Genomic DNA, 17,626 nt, shown 5'->3' with positions numbered 1-17,626 from the left:
TAAGAAGTGTATTTCAAATTAATGCAACATCTTCAAAATATTTCTTACAGATTCAAGACAAGATATGCATAATATATGATAAAATAGCATTTCAACATTAATTATGTATGAAATGTTTACTCCAGATGCAATTTCTTCCTTCTGCTGTAACAATTTAATTTGCAAGGAAATGTGAAAGCTTTTTTTTCGCTCTCTAAGAATTTTTATACTATTGAAAACGAGCAAGCCCGTGCACCGAAAGGAATTCAGGGACAGATTCAATCAATTTTAATACAAGTTTTTATCCTTGTATAATTCACATTTCACATTTACAAGAAATATAGCTACATTTTTCATTATTTCATTGAATGCTGTTTTTTTTTTTTTCTTATCATGCAATTAAACCACCTACTTCCAAATCCAATAACATCATAAAGGAAGTGAAACATTTGTTATAAATGAATAGGAGATTCCATTCGACATGTAAGCATGCGTTCAGCTGTTTAAGAGATAGACACAAAAGAAAAAGTATATATTTATCCTTATATTATTTACAATTGAATACATTTACTGCAAATTAAATCTGCAGAACGGGTCCAGTTGCTGAAAATACCTATCAAAACCAGGTCATAAAAGTTACTTAATTTAAAATAAAAAGACTGGATACTACATGAGTCAATAAATGAGGATTGAAACTTTAAATTATATGTTGATGAAATAATCATCCAGGACAGTTTGGCTCCAGAATGTGTGTGCCAGACATTTATTTACTGCCAAAAACTCAGATATTTATAATCTGCCAAATACTGCATTCAGAAAAATAACCCTAATTATATAATATAATAATTAATGTCACGTATGTCTTAATACAAATCCCTAGCATCAATAACATTATAGTATGCAGTCAATAAAAGCTCTACAAAAGGTTCAAAAACATGCCTACTACAGCCAAACGGAAAAACAAAAATATAAGTTAGTCCTATTAACATATAATATATGCCACATCAATTCTTTGTAGGACTGGAACAGAAGTCATAGGTGGTGAAAACAGGACAGATAATCTCAGGTACCACTTATAGCTGAATCTTATTGGCTATTTCATAACACTATGCCTAAATGAGAACACTTGTGTTTATACAGTTAATTAAAGGACAATAAAAAGTGTATCAATCATTATGGATAACATAGGTGAAGAACAAAGTTAGTATTTTTTTTTAATCATGCTTTTATTTAAACCAAAAATAATTCCAATAAAGTAGATTGCCACCACACAATGGAGCAATTTTTATATCATTTTTATTACTGGTATTTATAAAGCACCAACATATTCTCCAGGGCTGTACAGCTGGAAAAAAAGACCATACGATATACACAGACAAATATTATAGATAAGTACTTAGCTAGTTAGCCAGTGAGCAAAAACAAAACAAAACTTTGGCATATTTTGTTAAATGGAGATATAACCAACTAACACCAATGCAGATGTTAGGGCTGCCCAACCTAAGGGAATACCCAGGATGAACGACAGAACAGGTGCCAGTGAATTGCAGTGTTAGATTATAGGTTGTGATGTGACATGTTTTAGGAGGTGGAAATGTCACACTATGACAACAGCAGCTGTTCTGCACAGAGACAGACTTCATAAACTCGTCTCTTTAGGAAAGCTTATGGCCTCTCAGAGTAACATCTACCTCACATACCCTTGCTCTCTCCTGAAGGGCAGCCAGCACTATTTTCTACTCTAGCTCTGCTTCACTCCCACCTTTGATTGCTAGCTCCTGTCCTGTTGGGTTTTACGCCCCACCTCCTATAGACTGTAAGCTCGTTTGAGATGGGCCCTCTTCAACCTATTGTTCCTGTAAGTTTTTGTAATTGTCTCATTTATTGTTAAATTTTCCCTTTTTGATAATATTGTAAAGCGCTACGGAATATGCTGGCGCTATATGAATACCAATAATAATAATTGTCATCTGGCGTAATGCATCAGTTCTTGGTGGCACTATAGACTGTAAGATCGTTAGAGCAGTGTCCTCATCAACCTGTTGTTCCTGTAACATTTTGAAATTGACTCACTTATTGTTGAATTCACCATTCTTATAATATTGTAAAGCATTGCAGAATAAGTTGGTGCTATATAAATGTCAAAAATAATAATAATAGATAGACACATACAGTAATAAAGTAGTAATTTGTCCATGGTTGTTAATAGGAGAACTGCTATTCCATTACCAATATTAAATTTAGCTATTGTAATGCAATCACCTGTTAAATTTGAGCAGTGGTGTCAGAAAGGAAAAAATATGCCACATCAGCTTTTTCAAATGCATGAATTAATAATAAAAAATGAATTTGACTCAAAGATTGGTAAAATAGATAATAGGTACTGAATGAGTAACATGATCACAATATCATCGCAATGTCAAAAAATCTGACAAAAAAACACAATAAAAACAAAAAAACTATCTACATACAAAATATCAAAATTAAGGATGAAAATATTCCCCATCATTTCCGTGAGAATGCAGGAGACGTGATAGGGAAGAAAAATTTATTATTTACCCGCACAATTAAAATATTTTGGCTTAAAGGGCTGAAGATCAATATAATAATTTATAATAGCAAAAATGTATTTCATCCTTTTAACAAAAGAAAAACATTATTTACCATGTCTCTTCAGAAATAAAGCATTTCAGTGGGTTAGAGTGCTTTAGGGGCCTGGAGTGTGTCCCTTAAACATATTTGACTTCCAAATATTCACTGATTACAAGGTTTCAAACTTGGATTTGCAGTATGGATTTCACCTATTTCTACAACACCTTAATGCTTAACTGGTTATAGACATGGTGTTAACTAAACATACTTAGTATTTTGCCACATCCTTGTCAGGAAGCCTACCTCTGGTGGTACTTGAGTCAATGCCTCTGCACTCTGCACGCCTGCTCTCCTGGGAGGATTCCAGAGCATTACCTAATTGAATTTCACCTGCCTGAATTGCATTCATTGTTTGTGGGGCAATCATGTACATGTTCTCCCTATTAAGGGAGGTCTCTCTGGCTGCTCTTGTCCCATTTGTGGTCTCTGACCTCTTTAGTGCATATGTTTTATATTGAGTTCCTGATTTTGACCCGGCTTATCTTTTGGCTATTCTTGATCTCCTGTACTTGTGTATCAGACCTGTGTTATATGACTACCCTCTGCATGTGTGTTGCAGTCTGTACTCCTGGTCTTGGCCTGTTTGACTATGTTTGCAGTTCCTGTACCAGCTCTGGACTGATGTATTTCTTCAGTTTAGTCCTCTTATTGCCTGGTCCCTGCTTGACATTAAGCCTTACCACTCCAAGGTCCCCTAATACACCTATTCTGTCTTTCATTCTTTGCCTTTTTAAGATTTTTCACCGATCCTGACAATCCCCTTATATTATGGAAATCAAATTAACAAAACTGGTACATATCACTTTACTTCTAAACACTCTATATATTATATTTATCTCACAATTATTGGACTCTCTTTGCTTAAACAATACTCACCTGAATTCTACAAAATCTTGCTCATTTTACCCAGACAGAATCCTCGCATTTTCCTTAAAGGGATACTCACATTCTGGAGAATACAGAGGTAATTAACGTGCAGAACCATTAGCTCTTCACTTTGGAAGATAGAATTTTATTTACTATTTTTTTTTTTTTTATTATTATTACTTACTTTATAATTTAGCAAATCCATCCAGTTCAGGATATAACAAACATCCTTTATAGTCAGAACCTAAAATATAATCAAAAGGTTACTTTTTCTGTTTGACTATACCATTCCATGTAATATCAGAAAAAAAGTGTGACAGAAATATTTTATGATATAAGCTGCAGAATGTGCATATGGACTCTATGTAAATAAATAAAATACAATTAATAAAATAAATACATTGTATAACTCGTTCTGCCGATTTGTGCTACAATGTAATTACATGACCCACCATTGTGACATGCTAAAAGAACTAAACTGGCTGTCTCTGGAATCCAGGTGCACCCTTCATCTTTCCAGCTTTGTGTTTAAGAGCTTTTCTGGGAAGCCCTCATCCCACCTGAGCAGAATGCTCTCTCTGGCTGTTCCCACCTCCTAGAACCTCCAATCCAGTACCAGCACTTTATTTAGTCTATCTCAATACAAAAAGAAAGCAGCTCGATGCTCCTTTCCTACAGAGCACCACAATTATGGAACGACCTCCTGCACACTTTACATTCTTCCCCAGGCATAAAATCCTTTAAGAGAACCCTCTCTACGTATCTCAAAACAGAATGCACCTGTCATGGTTGATTATATATTTCTTACCTGTTCTATGTTAACTTTTGTATATATTGTGTATTGATAAAATTGTTTTTGTATTTTATTGTACCCTATTGTATCAATGCAATGTTTTGTGGACCCAGGACATACTTGAAAACGGGAGAAATATCAATGTATCCTTCCTGGTAAAATATTTTATAAATAAAATAATAATAAGTAAATGTGAGGAGAGAAAGACATGACAGCATGTATGATAGTCTCAGGGTAGAGGGTATTATAATATTTTTGATGGGTACACCATTGACCAAGGTAGTTGTTGAAGGAAACACACGATGTTGAGGTTTTGAGAGACAGAGTTTCAAATCAAAGTCCAAAATGAATTTGGAAGCAAAAGAGAGTAAATTAGTGACATGACTCAACATGTAGTGATCAAGAGAAATTAAGACCTAAGAACATTCAATAAATGCCAATAAAATATGTAGTGTTTTATCTATATGTACCCTAGCTGAGATGGTATGTTTTGAGCTTTATGGGTAGGCTGAATATACCTTTTTTTAAACTTCAAAGGTAGACTTGCAGCTTAATTATGAACTTACTTCAAACAACTATCGTAAACTATCAACTGAGTTCCATTAGAACATCTTTTAAAAAATAAAATGTTTATGGACATACTTTGTTTAAATGAAATTAGATGAATTAGCTACTTTTAAGCAGCTAATATTAAAAAGCATATAGAAAGGAATAGATCACATAAGTAGACCTTCTGAGCAAAATAGGTTGTTGTTTTTTTGTTTGTTTTTTTAAAGCCAGCACTTCACACATATGATTGTGCTGTAAATTGAGTTTATATATTTTAGAAATGGAAAGAGTAGAGTGAATAAAAATGTGTTCTTGGGGCTGGGCTTGACCTGCAAGCTGAACAGTCGCAAGGTGGAAGAGCTCCTGCCACACAGACTGTTTAAAGGGAAATATTCGCAGACTTCATGCCTGAAATAACACCGGGGTACGCTACCCATGCTGGGGGCACCCTGGTGAATCACTCGATGCCAAACTCGAGTGTTTCCCGCAATTGAGAATCCAAAGTGGCAGGTTACGGCCTGTGGTGGACGGAGCTGGGGGGGGGACAGCCGCTCCCCTTGCCCCTACACCAGAGGCACCAAACCACGGACTACCCGCTCTCCCCCCTCAGGACCAGTGGGGGTGATCCCGGTCCAACCTCTACCAAGCAGAGCAACCACACAGGCAGCCTCTAGCCACACGGGCCCATACAATGGCAGATGCCGCAGGCAGAAACGTCCGTAGCCTTGAATGGCACACAAACAGGCGGGAACGCACCACGCAGTAAAGCCAGCACGAAGCGGCCAACAAGCACCCCGCAGACCCAGCATGAAGCAGCGACCTGCAAAGCAGACAACAACAGACAAGCCTGCTTCTACGCTCCGAACCCGCTCAACAACACGGAGAGCCCCAGAGTACCAGAGAGAGACTCTACTTACCCACTTCATCGGACCGGGCCCCTGCAGTGACAGGCGGGCGAGACAGCCATTGGAGCTCATGACACTGCGCCTTGCTGTGCCCTGGCAGGACTCCCAAATATACCAGACACCCTTCTAGGCACTGGGCATAGGATAAAAGAGAACTCATGGGAAACTGCAGAGGTACATGCCCAAAGCCTCTGTTATAATAGACGCTACCCATACCACACTACAACCTACTCAACAGAGACTAACCAACGACATAGTTTCCAAACGTTTTATTTTACTCTGTTAGATTGTTTTCACCTGTTTAGCATCCTTTTAATAAGCTTATCAGATATGTATGGTTCCTCACTACACGCATCAGGCATGCCCACTTTTCACCTGTTGCCTATTAACCTTAAAATGACAAACCTGCCTGCCTGGCAAAATTATTGAGTATTTTTCCCTCATAGCCACTCGAGACATACAAGCATGCATCACACAAACGTTAACTCATAGCCACACACATAGGAATAACACACAATGACCACCATGTATTATTGTACCCATAGGTCAAGCATGATAAATCAGTGTTCAAGCTACTTCACTAACTATGTATGCAGCTATCTCACTCGTATTTAAACCATTCTAAAAAATGTGCAGACTCATCGAAATGGAACAAAACAATAGTTTTAAAAGTTTTATGTGGCATGTAACATGTTTCATTGTGTCTTTTATGCATTCCTGCATCTCCTCGTTGTGACAGTGCAGGAAGATCTGTTAACATATGCACAACAAAAATAAAGAATTTAAAAATGTGTTCTTATGGTGACATGCATATTTAGTGATCAAATGCCACAAAAATATAGAAAGTCTATATTTTGTTACAGACAGAACTGTTATTAAATTGGAACATCATCATAACAGCGACTTGACATTGAAATATTACAAAAATAATAAAATCAGTAAAACAGGAGATATATAAAGTGCACATTTTACAGATGCAGGCAGTTAAAAAAAACTGAAAAACAAACATCTAAAGTAGATGTTTAACAGTTATTGTCAAGTTGTGATGAATTAATTTGAAGAGACTTAATACGAACAATAAAACAAAGCTAACAAATTCTACTCAAACTCCAGCTGTTGAGATAGTGGGAATCAATCTAGAAATATATGTTTTTATATTTCTAATGACATGTAAGCGGTAGCAAGAATATAAGATAATAAAACAGTTCAAACCAGTACAAAATGACTTAGAGCGACACTCTACGCACTGAGACTTCATCTCATTGATAACCCTGGTACCATCCTTTAGTTCAATGTTAAACTGTTATTAACAGTTTATTGCTGAACCAGAGTCCCCAGCAGCCTATCCCACATGCTGATTGGCTAACAAGGAAGCATTTGTGTCATGGTAGTTTTCCCCAACTCGCAAGATTTAGTCCAACAATTGACAATAAAGAGCAGAGATATGTCTACCGGACCTTAAAATGTCCGGACTCCAAAATATTCCCATCTATGTGACATGGACATGGTGCTATGTTTCCTTATTGGTCGGATAATCCAAACCTCTCTTTTAAGAAACTATCAGCCAAATTTACACTTTTGTTATCTCTGATTTCTTTTCGTTGTGTAGTGGGCGTTAGGGCGTTGCATGTAGACGGTTTCTCATTTACTCCGGAAGGAGTCTCCATTTCAGTTTCTCATTGCACTAAGTTGGATTCTACCTCGGTTTTGTATCTGTCTTTCCATGCAGACCCCCGGCTTTGTGTGGTTAAGACACTAATGTGCTATACTAAAGTCACCGAATGTGGAGACGTCCTTTTTCCCGGCAAGATGCTGTGCAGTAATGGAGTAGCCTTCTTTCAATTAGCTGGATCCAAGTAGAGAGAGAGAGGTAGAGCTCTTAAAAGAGCTAGTGATTAGCTGAGCAGGTTCCCTTTCAATAATGAGACAAAGCTATGTTTTGAAGGGTAAAGTAGAACTGAGGTTTAATGACAGGTATTCTAATTTTTTACAGTGCTCCCATGCAAGGGAGACACCCACAACCAATTAGACGTTAACCAATCAAACAATGGTTACAACCCACAGATTCCCTCCCCTCTGCTTGGGAGATAATTGAGTTTTTTACTGTATCTACTTAATTATCTCCAAGCTAAAACTTATACTTTTTATACATTTTTATAACTTTCTCATGACCATATATTTATATTTTCATTTTTCTTAACTTAAATTTGAATTCACAGTTTAGTGAAAATCCTGTTAGTCAAGAAGGTCAGAATAATGGAGCAAAAAACAAAAATAAAAACAGGAAAGCAAATCGAACCACTATAAAATAAGTTACTCCCACCTCAATTAAAACGGAGCATCCATGGTGTAAAAGCGGAGGCTTCCTCTACACTGCTAGCTGTACAAATAAAAATTCAGTAGGTAAAGCACCCAAAAAAGGGGGTGAAAAGAAAAATTATATATTCAATAAAATCTAATCTATGGCACAAAAATTGTAGAGCAAGATTCAGAAGCAGTACAGAAACGGGATATAGCATGCCATTTAATCAAGTGCTGTTTTTTTTTTATTTTTGCTTTGGTGCTTTGTAGCCTCTCATCTTATGACAATTATCCCACCACTGTCACACTAGAGTAATTGATCATTTGCTGGACCCTAAACTGATTAGTCTCCTCTCCATGCCCTACACATGATCAAAGGAAAACTGGAGGCCATTCAAATGACCTATTCTTGGATAAAGCAGGGGCTAATTGATTACACATTCTATAAATATATTTATTACAGGGAAATAGTATAGTGAGTAACAGCGTAGCGGTATTTGTAGCGGTTTCACCGGCTCAATAATGTATATTTTTTCCAGCACAGAGACACACTGAAATGGCTACAGTGTCGTCACATTGGCTAGCAGGATGCCACACAAGGTTCAACTATACCAGGCATTTACAAAACACCACCGCCACCTAGCAAATAATCAAAGAACATGTCTGTACAGTTTCAATCTGATTGGGAGTCTTTTATCACACACTTGAATTACACAGAATACTAAATACTATTTTAGAGTATTTTCACCACTGCATCACAAAAAAAAAAGAAGTTGCCTCTAGTAAATACCTATATATAAGTTTCCAAATTACCTTGTGTTTGATTGTTAATAACACATTTGTCTGTAGAGCTCTGACACTTTATGTTTTATTATTGAATAAACTTACATAAACTACAGTACAGGCAGAGACTGATTGCTTATCTTTTTCATGTTTTCATGAGCCCTTGATGAACTAAATCCAGTGAATGTTATCATAATTACTTTGCATTCTCACTGGAAATATGTTTTAAATGTCTATGGCTGATGCTTCTGCTGCTAAAAAGTCTACATTTTGTAATTATAACAGAATTGCTTATATCCACTTTCATTAGTAAGCTCATCATCATTATCCAATCTATCTATGTGTACAATAAGTAGCTGAGTGATGTCAAGTCTGCATTACTTTCACTCTTTTTTCTCTAGTTATATTTTAAGCTTGGAATCTGACACAATAATTTGATACATGCTGTCACTTTTCAAACAGTCAATATAACTTCTAATAAAACATCTTGTGTGTACATCTTTCAAAACCTTTTTAAAGCATGTAAGAGAAAAGCATACCGTTTTTGCCAATATCGGATTTCCATACAGAAATGTCAACCAAATGAAGTGATTTTCTTTTGCATGAAAGGGAAAGTTAAACATTTAAAAATGCCCATTTTCATTAACATTTCATGTTTATCAAACACGACTTACTTAAAAGATGCACAAGACATACAAATTAATAAATAATGATATAAAACGGCCAATCATAAATTACTTGCATTTAATTTACATATATTTACATATGTATATTTGTGCTCAGAATTTCTAATAGGTTATGGAATGTCGAAAATGCAAAGTTGGTTGAGGTGTGCCGAAACCAACGTACGAGTAGGCCTGTAATAAAAAGAGGGCAAAAGGAAGATTCAAAGAAAACACACTTTATTGCAAGTTACAAAGTGAGACTTCTGAAAGCTTGTCGAAGCTCCCTCTCTGGTCATGGTATGTAAGTATTGTAAATAGTGGATTTCCAGTGGCCCAGTCTCTTAATGATGTGGACTGGTGTGTTTGAGCTTGATGCTGAAGATGCTGCGCCTATACAGAAGGAGTGACCGGAGAAGGAACCCGGGTTGTAGCCCAACCTTGATAGTAGAGTTCTGACGTGAGATGTGAATTTAGCTGTGGTGAGTGGGTGCCCTTGGAGTATTAATAGTGGAGTGTCAAGTGAGTGTGAATGGTGACTTACAAGAAAAAGGTTGAGTACTTTGACTGGGCACCAGGCATTCTTGGTAGGGAAGAGAGGAAGGATAGTGGGAGGATTGGTGTGGTTAGTTTTTGTGAAGATAATGAAAGTACATAGTGGTCATCAACTTTCTTTAGATTAGATAGTGTAAGGCTTTATGTGGTATCTACCTGGCGTATGACTTAACTCCCTAGGAATGAGGAAGCCATGGAAAGCCATAAAGATAGCGGCCTTTATAACCTGGTTAGTGTGATAGTCAAATGGGGATTTTGTCCAGTAAATCACTAAGTAGTCTAAAAATAGGACCATCTATAGGCAATCTGATAGTGCCAGGGGGAACTGTAACTTTGTGGACACCTTTAAGGATGTTCTTAAAAGGGTATGATGCTAAGAAAGGTGCATGATTAGTAAAGTTAGTGAGGATGTGGTGTTGTGCCCCAGTGAGGTAAAGCTTAATGGTATTATGGGATAAGTTGAGGTGTAGGTGACAGAAGGAGGCACCATGGTTTTAATGGAGAAGTCTGCAAGTGAAACTCCACAGTGAACATATTGAAAATGGTCAGTGTCTGAGCATAAGTGGTAGTGGTGTTGGGTGAGAGTGTGTGGTGCGTGAGTGCCGGAGCATGGTGTAGTAGCTCAGTTAGTCCATGATTAGCTCATGAAAAGGTGGTATCCTGGGCTGTAGGGAGTACCCTGAAAGAAAACCTGAAAATGAGAGCAGGAAAAAGCATCAGCAGCTGTGTTCCAGGAATGTGTACGCAGACTGGGTGAAACTGAGCGGTTGCTGCCAGCCAAGTCAGCTTGCAAACCAGCCTCATGGTTAGAGAGGAGGACTGCCCCTTGTTGATAATTTTGCAAGCTGCTGAATTGTCTGAGCAGCATTTAACTGCCTTGCCGGTCCAGAGATGACTATGTATTGGCGGCCGCCACAATGGGGTAAATCTCGAACAATGAGGATGTTTCTCTAAAGGACGGCAAGGTATCTGTATCAGTGGGTCAGTTATCCCTAAACCATTGGTTGTCGAAAATGGCTGCAAACCCAGTGTGTGCTGCTGCATCTGTGTAGAAGAACAGAGTAGATGAACAGAGAGACCCCATTCAATTTGGCCAAGAAGTTACTCCACATATGGAATGATCCGCATCGCAAAGTTAAGGGACCCCAATAAGGACTGGTGTCCCTTTCTGGTGCGTGTATCACTTTGCAGAAACAGACCAATTTTGGCCCTAATTAAAACACACCAATTTACAACCATGCACAGGATAGCCAGTTTCTCTTAGCCTCCATATAGGACATACCTGTCCTATTGCTCTGAATGGAGGATGTTGATACATTGCTAAACACAAATACACACCAGGCAAGCCATAAGACTTTTCCCACACAAATCTCACTTTAATAGTGCTCTCACTACTCCAAGGAATTCTGGGTAGGTGTATGCAAATTAGCTCAAAGCTGTTGTATACAGCAAACTCATACTCCAAGGAATCCATGTATAAAGTGGAATTATGAGGCAAAAAGGTGGTTCTTTGTTGAGTTCATTTGCATACGCCTATCCAGAATCCCTTGCAGTAGTGAAAGCAGTGTTAAAGTGAGATTTCTGTGGGAAAAGCAAGTCTTATGGCTTTATTGGGGTGTGTATTTGTGTTTAGCAATGTAGTAAAACATTATATATATATATATATATAATTTTTTTTTTTTTTTTTTTTTCCCTTGTATTCCTCTTTGGATCCTTTTCGCCTGGATCACCAAGCCAGTTATTTGGACATTCTCTGCACAAGCTTTCATGTGATGATCATTTTTTGTAAGATAATATGTCCTTGTCTTTAATACACTCGGAACGGATCCTGGACATGATTAAGTATCACTTGAGAATGCTGTGGACATATTGCCTTACAAAGACCCATAATTCTTATTAATATTGTAGCCAGTAATGACCAAATCAGGTTTAAGGTTATTTGAAAACTTATAAAAATGTTTAGATTTGTGGGGTTATTTACTAAACACTGGATTTTGACCAGAATGGACAAAACTTGGTGAAACTTAACGAATTACGACTGCAATGACAATTCTCATATTTAATACAACTAAATGCAGTTGATATTCAGTCAGCATGAGTAAATCTGCAGCAATCGCCTGGCCGGATATATATTCGCAAATTATCAACAGAAACATCCATAATCACAGAACAAGAATATAGCAAATATATAATAGAAGTCATTAGCAATATGCAATAGGACCGCGGAAAATTTGCAGACATAGGGAAATAACATAAATGGATATCCCTTATGCTCCAGTCACCACACTCTGTGCTTCCATTAATAGGCCTGCCCAAATCGTAGTGTCCAAACCAATTTCACTCAACTGGTCGACTTGCTAGCGATTCTAGACACAGCTCCCAATTCTGCACTTATTACAGGAATATAAAAAAATAAAGGAAATACTAGGCACACAGAAAAAAGGTGAAACTAGCTCCCGTAAAATTCTTTCCGGTTGTATCAAATACTTGATAACAAATAATATACAAAGGACTTGAAGGAGTACGCCACTTCCCACATAGTAACACAAATAAAAATCACTATCTAGTGATATACCTCCCGTGAATGATTTTTGTATGCATGTATTAATTGGGGGTATATCTTAAAAGAGCTTGCAAAAGCTGCAGTAAAAAAAATATCTTCCATGTGGAATGAGGTCCATCGGTAAACAGTAATTTTTAAGTCTTAATTTTAATTCTAAATTGGATTACGGTTTGACTAAGCAGTTCTAATACTCTCAGATGCTTGATTTATTCCATTGCAGTCCACAGTCTTTTGACAAAATCCAAATGGGAATTTATATTTTTTTTATATTACTTAGCAATGTCTTTCTTCTGATGATGCATTAAGGAAGTCCAGTTTTGAACAGTCCCTTTATAGTCCATGTAAAACTTTATTTAACTGTCTAACAAAGTCCTTCACAAAGTGGGCTTTAAATCCTTAAGGATGGCATGGGACATTCTGCAGTTTTGGTGTGTGCATGGATTAATTCCTGCTTATATCAAGGAGACCCAGGTGTCAATCAATCAATGCCTAACATTCCCCTTTGTCAGTATGGGACCATATTCAGTTGTCCAAAACTGACAAGCTGTATACAAGGCGTATAAGGTTAGCTTAGGGTTAATTTAATTGCACACAGATGGACTACATCCAGCTAATATTCACAAAAAGGAAAAAGTATTCCAGCACAACGAGCTACAAAATTGATAAAGGGAATGGAGCATTTTAGTTATGAAGAAAGGTTAAAAAATTTAAATCTCTTCAGTTTGGAAAAACGGCGCCTTAGAGGGGATATGATAACATTATACAAATATATTCAGGCCAGTACAAACCATTATCTGGAAATCTATTCATAAACAGGGCTATACATAGGACACGAGGTCACACATTTAGGCTTGAAGAAAGGAGATTTCATCTAAGGCAAAGAAAAGGTTTTTTTTACAGTAAGAGCAATAAGGATATGGAATTCATTGCCGGAAGAGGTGGTTTTGTCAGAGTCTATACAGATGTTTAAATTGCAATTGGATAAATACTTGCAAAAACATAACATACAGGGATACAATTTCTAATTAGTGGGATAATAGCTGCTTGATCCAAGGAGACATCTGACTGCTATTTTGGGGTCAAGAAGGAATTTTTTCCTAGTTTGTTGCAAAATTGGAAGCGCTTCAGACTGGGTTTTTTGCCTTCTTTTGGATCAACAGCAAAAGCATATGTGAGGAAGGCTGAACTTGATGGACGCAAGTCTCTTTTCAGCTATGTAACTATGTAACTATGTAACCTTTCAAATGATGTCCTATTATTTAATTGTCCAGAGTGAACACAGCAACATTTTGACTGTTACAATGGTCTTTGTCAAGTTAGTGTATAATACACAGTGACCCGCATTAAATACCCATACACAGGAAACAGAGGGGAGAGACATAATTACCTTAAATCACATGGTAAAATCACCTAAGCAGTACATTAGTGGTAACCATGGAAACTATACACAAAATTCTAATTAGTGATAAACAATATAAATGCCTTAAAGGCATCAGAGCCTTATATTTATATAAATACTTGATCATATTTAAAGTGCTTTAAAATAACAATTTATTATCCACTATTGCAGTGCACAGTATTATAATGTATTATTATTATTATTAAACACACCATGTCTATTCTCACTTAAAATAAGCGATCCACTGAACTGGAATAAATGCAGCAAATTGCAAAATGTGCAGTGCCTAAAAACATTCTTAAATATACATTGCCAAAATAATCCTTAACGGTACAGTACCACATGATCACACACATACCATACAAGCAGTGCACATAAACATTAATTCCACTAAAGTGCATCAAATAAAAAAATTATTCATATACAAAGTCAATTATAAAACAAGCTTTGGCAGCATTAACAAGTGTAACTGTAGGTACCTAGACCTACTCTGTAGCCAGATACCACTCCAAGCACAATGATTTTCAAGGACCTATAAATATTTGTACTGACTTGGATGGAGCCAGATTCTGTGCATCTGGTGTGGTGGGTGCTGTTCAACTTACTTTGGACACATTTCACTAATAACATGACTTCTAAAGACAGTTCTTGGCCCTAGATTGTATGTAGAAATTTGATAGCAACATTAGAGAATACTTATGCCGCCAACAAATGTTTTTGTGTTATTAACATATGTGTCACAAGAAACAATTTGTGCACCTTAAACTTGTTAAAAAAAATTATATTGTTGCGCTGAAATTAAACCATACTGGGAGATGGTGAAAGAGGTGGCTTCAAGTGCATTGCGCCAATCACTCTCACGCCAGAACTAAGTCTACTTTTCCTTTCATCAAAAGGAAATCAGATTCAACATTACTCTTTCACATATTGATCGCTGCAAACGCGCTCGTTGCGAGATCATGGATAATCTGGGCACATACCCATGCAAAGCCTTCTGCTAACACAAATTTCATTAAACCTAGACTATGAAACAATGCCTATGCATCAGACACAAGTGAGGCAATGCATCTTAAACATCAAAACACATTGGGATACACATCTATCTCTATATGAAGGTGCATCAAACACTGCATAACCAGCATTGACAACAACAACAAAATAGTGACGTAATTGGGGTCCAAACACTTCTAAACGCTTCTGATAACTGGTCTTCACCTGCAGTGTTACACTCTCACGCTACAAGGCCCTAAGCTGCCACACCCAACGAATCACGCACTCAAACCAGTACAACCAGGGAAATCCTGCATAGTGTACCCACATTATACATAGTTTATACTCGTTTAAGTTTAAACAAGTTCGGAAATACTGCTATATCTCCGGACCGTATGTTGACAGACAATGATTCAGCCTGCAACTAAGCATCATAGGAATAGGAGAAGGGGCCTAGTACACACTGCCAACACTCTTAGGTTTCTAAATAACCAAAGATTATGCAACCGGCCCAGGGCGAGGCATGACAGAATGCAAATTACACTAGCCGGAGGTGCGGGCCTTTGGGTAAAGAAGTGTATCTTTTACATTATGTACCAAAGGCATTGTATGACTCCGCCACATAACACTACATATACACACTTCCCAATTAGAGATATTACTGGAAAAATGTTATGATGAAAAATATGTAATAATGTAATTGCTCGAAATAGGCTTGTGTCGTCAATCTGGAAACTTAAATCCTGCTTCTCGAGCCCTGTGTTGAACATATAATCAGTTGCATATTGCCTGTGAACAACAACGTTGATGCTGTAATGATATTGATGTTACAAAGTTTTGGAGTCCAGTAGCCAGATCAGCAATGTTTTCTGCCAGAGGTAGCCACTCGTTACCCAGGTGGTTGAGCCCCTGAGCCTTGAGTGGCCTTCTGGTCTTAAGCAGAGATGGGAGACTGGAACAGAGAGATGATAATCGTAGTGAGGCAAGCCGAGGTCAGTGGGAAGGAGAAGCAGCAAAGTCAAAACGGTCCAAAATCAGCAACAGGTAGGAGAAACAGGAACAAGCTTGATTAGAGAGTACAGGAACCACAATAATCTGGCAAAGGTACAGAGACAGGAAGTGGCTTTTATAGGCCAAGAACCAGACACATGACCAGACACAGCTGAAGAGACTTGGCACTGATACCAATGCTTATAGAGTCAAGGTTACCAGATCTCAGGTACATTTGCAAAAGGCAGGCTGGTGTAGTGGTAAGGAAGAGGTTTAGCAGCATGTAAACCAGGGTTTGAAACCCAGCAGAGTCAGTTCCTCACATTGCTCCCACCTCTACAGGCGCAGCCTCTGGATGCCCTATTTGAATATTGTCCACTGGTTCCCATGATATGTCCTCTTCACCATAGCCTTTCCAAAGAACCAAATACTGAAGCTTGTTGCGGAATATCCTGGAGTCAAGAATTTTTTCCACCTCGTATTCATCTTCACCATCCACGAGGACTGGTGGTGGGGCAGGCAAGGCTCGACCAGGGAAAGTATTTTCATGAAAATGTTTAAGCAGTGCAACGTGAAACACCGGATGTATTTTCATGGAATCTGGAAGTTGCAGACGGAAGGTGACAGCATTGATCTGAGCGATGATCTCAAAAGGTCCCATGAACTTTTGACCCAATTTATGAGAAGGAATCCTAAGCTTAAGATTCTTTGTTGACAGCCAAACCTTGTCACCAACATGATAAACTGGGGCCTCCTTTCTATGCCTATCATCAGCTCTTTTGTAACATTCCTGAGCCTCCGAAAGAGTCTTCTTCAACAGTTCTTGGGAATTTCGTAAGGTGGTTAGCCGGTCAGTGACTGCAGGAATGGAAGTAGTAATTGGGAGACTCACTAGAAAGGTTGGATGGTAACCATAATTAGCAAAAAATGGGCTCAGAGAAGTGGAGCAGTGTTGGGCATTGTTATAGGCAAATTCCGCCGTGGGTAGAAAATCCAGCCAGTCATCCTGCAGGTAACTAATATAGCACCGCAAATATTGTTCTAACGTCTGGTTGGTTCGCTCAGTCTGTCCATTACTTTGTGGATGAAAAGCTGACGACAGGTTTACATTAATACCTAGAATAGAACAAAAATATTTCCAAAAATGATATGTAAACTGCACTCCCCTGTCAGAAATTACTTCATCAGGCACTCCATGCAAGCGAAATATTTCCCGAATAACTAGGTCAGCAGTCTGTTTAGCTGAAGGGAGACCACGAGCTGGTATGAAATGACTCATCTTAGTTAACCGGTCCACAACAACAAGAATGGTAGTGTGTTCCTTAGACGGAGGTAGTTCCACAATAAAGTCCATGGATATAGATCCCCAGGGACGATGAGGAATAGGAAGAGGCTGAAGCATGCCAACAGGGGATGAGCGAGGAGTCTTATGTCTGGCACATACATCACAAGAGGACACATACTTGTTAACATCCTCATAATATTTAGGCCACCAAAAGGATCGGGTAAGTAGTTCTTGTGTCTTTCGGATTCCTGGATGACCTGCTGGTTTTGAGTCATGGTAGAGACGTAAAACGTCCAGTCGCACTGATTCTGGAACAAACAGACGTTGTTGAAAAATCCAAAGCCCATTAAGCA

This window comes from Pelobates fuscus, chromosome 10, assembly GCF_036172605.1.
Source record: "Pelobates fuscus isolate aPelFus1 chromosome 10, aPelFus1.pri, whole genome shotgun sequence".
In the NCBI taxonomy this organism is placed as follows: domain Eukaryota; kingdom Metazoa; phylum Chordata; class Amphibia; order Anura; family Pelobatidae; genus Pelobates; species Pelobates fuscus.
Note: the sequence above shows the minus strand (reverse complement) of the source record.